The following is a 6,014-nucleotide window of genomic DNA, read 5'->3' as shown; positions in this document are numbered from 1 at the left end:
ACTTCAAAATCACTTAATTACAAGATCAATCGCATATAAATCAGAAAATCACTTAATTACAAGATCAATCGCATATAAATCAGACTCGACAATAAAACAAAAATAGACTTTCCACAACAAACAATAAAAAAGTTCAAGTGATTACCAATGGGGTAATCCCATATTAGCCTAAATGCACATTTTGCCATTCATGAAAAAGTAAAATAAAAATACAGGGTCGAGTATACTTCCACTACACTGGCTCTACATTTTTGCAGGGTGTCACTTACAGATACCTGAAAATTAAACCAGCTGTAAAAATTTGTTCTCTGTACACAATGCAAGACACTTCATTTAAAAAAAATTATGCATGCATCACCCATATCTTAAAACTGAAAAGAAATATGCAGAGAAAATTATACTCTACTTAATATGATATATATATATATATATATATATATATATATATATATATATATATATATATATATATATATATATATATATATATATATATATATATATATATATATATATATATATATATATATATATATACATATATGTATATATATACAGTGGGGTATGCTATAACGAACGGATCCTACTACGAATATTCCTATTACGAACGGTTTTACTTATAAAATTGAGAATGCTATAACGAACGCAACTCCTACAACGAACGCGGATGAATACGGGACTATTTCGCCTGGCGCATGAATATTGTTGTACCACGACCCACAACAAGAGCATCAGGCGCCATCTTCGTCTCATTGTGTAGCCAGTGCACCACTGTTATTGTTGAAATTTCGTCTTTTGATGTGGAAATTCGCGTTATTTGTATAACTATTTTGTTATACAAGTATACAATTGTAACAATGAGTTGTCCAAAGCGAGTGAGAAAGCTAATAACCCTTGAAACTAAGAAAGAAATTATAAAGAAACGTGAGAATGGAAGAAGCATTGCGAAACTTAGTGATGAGTATGGGATGGCTAAATCGACTATATGTACGATTTTGAAGAATAAAGAGGAGTTAAAAACTGTGCAAGTGGCTAAGGGAATCTTTAGACTTAGCAAAGCAAAGTGTAATGTGATTGAAGAGATGGAAAATTTACTCTTAGTGTGGATAAAGGAGAAAGAAATGGCAGGTGGTAACATTAGTGAAGCTATAATTTGTGAGAAGGCCAGACAATTGTTTGAGGACCTTAAAGCCAAGACTCCCAGTGGAAGTGATAGTGATGTGCCAGTGTTTAGGGGTACCTGCATGCTGAATAACACTAGGGCAAGATAAAGTACCGTATTTTTTACATTTTCCTCAGAATTTTTCCAGTGTTAAGTGGTTGTATTTGGGGGCCTGGAACGGATTAATCCTATAACGAACGAATGCTATTACGAACGAGGTTCTGGAACCAATTACGTTCGTTATAGCATACCCCACTGTATGTATATATATATATATATATATATATATATATATATATATATATATATATATATATATATATATATATATATATACACATACATACATACATATATATACGACTTACGACCACGTGGACTACGACCGCCGCCAGAATTTTTTTTTTTTTTTTTCAAAATGACACACGCATTTTCTATACCGAAACGTTTCCAGTTAATGTAGTCTCCATGTATAATTAGAAAATTAGGGCCCCATGTGCATTCAGCTGACTACATTAAAGGTTAAGTGCTCAGTCACATTGTTTTAGCTCATAAAATTCATACAAATTACCCGGCCAGAATATAATTTACATTGCTGGAATTCTTACAATATGATGATCATTATGAATATAAACATCTTAGATTTTGCATTAGACATACAAATTTTAGATATAATGTTTACTCTGAATAATTATGTTATCTTTTGTGCAAAATATGACATTTATATTCAAAATATTCTTGGTCTTACAAGGAATCCAGCAATGTAAATTATATTATCCTAACTTTAGTTTGAGGTATTATTTATTAAAATCCAGTGGTTTTCCCCCCAAAATTTCTCAGAGGAAGAGCCAGCAGTGTAGTGTGAGAAGAGGGGAGGGAGTTGAGTCCATTATTTGAATGGACATTAACTTGGCGACTGTTTTCTCTATTTCTCTTAAGTATTAATTGTGTGCATGTAACATCATAAAATTAAGATGTTATGTTTACTAGAACATAGGTATTGTGTCCGAAAAAGTAGAGTTTGGGGTCAGGCCAGTCTCTATTGAATTAATCCCATATGTTCTGTTGTTCATAACAGTACCCTGTGGGTTCAATTGACAGGCAAAAGCGGGATACAACTGTATATTATATATATTATATAATTATGTATATTATATATTATATAATATATATTATATCATATATATTATATATAATATATATATATTATATATATAATATATATATATATATATATATATATATATATATATATATATATATATATATATATATATATATATATATATATATATATATATATATATATATATATATATATATATATATATATATACTCAATCATACGTTATCGCATTGTTCAATGGGTTTTGGTATGGTTCAGCTACAAAATTTCCTAAATTCAACAAAATGGTGAAAAGTTCACTTACTTTGAGGTTGTAGAAGCTCCTGGATGATGATGATGATGGGATTGAATGGGGGAGGAGGAAGAAGAAGGCATTGGGTGGAAGAAGTCACCCCATGGTGCCATTCACCCATAAAATTTAGCCTCGTTTAATTCAAGATTATTTTCTTTAAATCAATGCTGCACGCATTATATATTGTCAATATATAAATATATTTCAAATGACCAATAATTTGCGAAACACAGAAAAAGCATTTAGTTGAAGAGTCTCAAGCAGATGTACCTCCATAAAACAAGAGACTGGCCTGTTGCTGTGTTAGAGCTGGATGCACGCAAACTAGTCTTACCTTCAATTTCGTTCAATAATTGTTAAAATGATAAAATTGAATATTAAACTTTTAAATTATTGAATAGTATAAACTTCTGATATTTACAAAATAGTAAGAATTTAAGCCTAGAACGATTAATGTATTGGCGGACTGATACTAAAGCTGGTTGCCGGTCAGTGCAAGCAAAACATGTTGAGTGGTTAAGAAGTTATTAACAATTTTTTGTTAACGAATTGAAGATCTATGAAGGCAGTTAGTTAATCAATCGTTAACAGTGTTGTTAAGCGAGGTCACTGTATATATATATATATATATATATATATATATATATATATTTGATAAAATCACATGGAAAGGATACACGCACCTAAGCTTTCATCTTTATTCAAGACATCTTCATAGGCAACTGGATTACATGGACAGTTGCCTCTGAAGATGTCTTGAATAAAACGTTATTCCGATGTGATTTTATCAAATTCGTTTTCATTGTGGATCTGCATGAAATATATATATATACAGTCATGCGCCGGTTAACATCCAACCGAACAACGTCCGATCGCGCCTCACGTCCGTGCCCCCCCCAAAAACCTGACGCCTGCTGGACCGCCACTTCACGACCCCATGACGGAGACACGATGATCCTCCCCATACTGGTCAGATATTATGTGTTAAACGAATATGCTTCCTTACTTAGGGGTTGCAATTTCAAATTATGTAGCATCACTAAAAATAGTAAAGTTTCTGGTGCACTCTAAGATTAAGAGAGAAAATGGAGGACTCAGGCATCCTGATGTGAGAGAAAACGGACTCGTATGGCCGGGGGACCAAATAAAAAAAGCATAGCTACATGTTTTGTGGACTACAGTATTAAGCGTACCCTTTTCATCACTTTGTAATAAACCTAGCATGTGTTTATGATATTTACCATAACATTATATATATATTTAATGGGTCTAAATAATTAAGTAAAATGGGAAACTTGGGGTTGCATCTTGGGTGCCTGAACCAATTAGAATAAATCCCACAGGTTCTCTACTTTCGTTCTTGGCGGGGGTCCCAATTAAGTAGCGATAACCAAGGGATGACTGTACTGTACTGTATATACTTGTGACACTGGCCAGTTGCTTATGTGTTATGGTACAGGGTACCAAGTGACAACACTAGGATCCCTTCCTCTATCAAGGAGGAATAAACAATTAAAAAAAAAAAAAAAAAAAAAAAAAAAAAAAAAAAAAAAAAAAAATTCAAATAATGGGACCTAGCGAACAGAAATGGACTGGGCGGGCACAGTCACATATGCATCATATTCTTATAGATTATACGGCCAGGCGTGCGTTATCTGATGGATTTAGTCAATATTGGCCTGATAACAATGGACCTAAAGTGCAAGCCTGTATTGTACATGTACTAAATGCCCTACGATTTTCATTGTTGTCTATTACCAAATATAGCTTGTTTATACAGGTATTCCAAATAATACTACAAAATCCCTCCAATGTAAGTTATATTCACCCAGGTCGTTTTTGGGTGGCAAATTATGAGGAAAGGCAGTTACTCTTAGTAATGATAAATAAACCGCATGAGCAGGCCAGCCCCCCTCTCTTCCCACCATCCTTAGTGTTCCCAAGATAAAAAGATTGGTGATTTCTTTATGTTTATTTCATAATATCTCAGACTAAGTTTAGAATAACTATAATTTGCATTGCCAAATCCTTGCAAGACAGAGATTAATTTGAATATAAATCATATATTTTTGGTCAAGATAAAAAAATTTGAGTACATTAGTGGCCTAATATTGTAGTACATTTTATAAAAGTTTTTTCATCTGTATTTTTGGGTAGATTTACATAAATTTCTTCATTTATTTTCTTCTTCCATTTACATACCATACTAAAATAAATGTAAAATAAATAAATGACCTTAGTGCAAAGCTGGAGTGCACGCACTAATTTGATTCACGGTACTAAAATTGTTATGTCTGAATTAAATTACATGATGTTTATATTCCAAATAAATCAGTATCTTACAAGAATTCAGCTATGTTAATATTCTCTAGGTCATATCACTGGCATTTTAAAACAAGCTTAGTAGGACCAATGATAAACACACAGACCACAGCCCCCCCCAACCCCTCGCTGGGTGGGCGTGGCTGTATCCGTCAGTCTCCCCCCAGCCAGGCTTTTGAAACACAGTTTTTGTCTTATATAATATCTCCAGACTAAAGTTGGAGATTATAATTTGCGTGCTGGAATCCTTGCAAGACAGCCAATAATTTGAATATAAGTCATATATTTTTGCTCAAGAGATAAATATTGTTGTACATTAGTGTACAGTACTATAGTACATTTTATAAAAAAGTTTCAACTGTATTTTTTTGTATGAATTTACATAGATTTCTTCATTTATTTTCATCCATTTACTGCACTTTTCATGCTAAAAAGAAACATCATAAAATAAATGACCTTAGTGCAAAGCTGGAGTGCACATGTACTAATTTGATTAAGGTACTAAAATTGTTTTGTCTAGTGCAAATTATAGCATGTTTATATTCAAATTAATCAGTATGTTACAAGAATCCCATCTATGTTAATTATATTCACCCAGGTCATTTCACTGGCTTTTTATAAGAGAGAAGCTTAGTCACCTAAGAACTGATCAATATACACGTGTTGGACCTGGGCCTGTGCCAACTGTCAAACGTACTACCTCCCTTCCCCCCACACCCCCTCGCTCGCTCTCTCTCCTCTATCTGCTGGCATTGCTGGAATCCTTGTAAAACAGTGAATAATTTTAATATAAATGTCATGTATTTTGCACAAGAGATAAAACTTAATCACCTGTATCACATTACAGTAATGATTTAAGAGTAAAAGTGTACATGTACGTATATAGTATTCCACATACACGTAAGTATAAATAAAAAGTTAATGTGATGATCGGACAACGTCCAATTCGGTTAACGTCACGTTTCCAAGAACATATCTAGGACATTAACCGGCGCATGACTGTGTGTGTGTGTGTGTGTGTGTGTGTGTGTGTGTGTGTGTGTGTGTGTGTGTGTGTGTGTGTGTGTGTATATATATATATATATATATATATATATATATATATATATATA

Source organism: Homarus americanus, unplaced genomic scaffold (assembly GCF_018991925.1).
Source record: "Homarus americanus isolate GMGI-L3 unplaced genomic scaffold, GMGI_Hamer_2.0 scaffold39675, whole genome shotgun sequence".
Lineage (NCBI taxonomy): Eukaryota > Metazoa > Arthropoda > Malacostraca > Decapoda > Nephropidae > Homarus > Homarus americanus.
The sequence above is the reverse complement of the archived record's forward strand: the minus strand, read 5'-3'. Positions refer to the sequence as shown.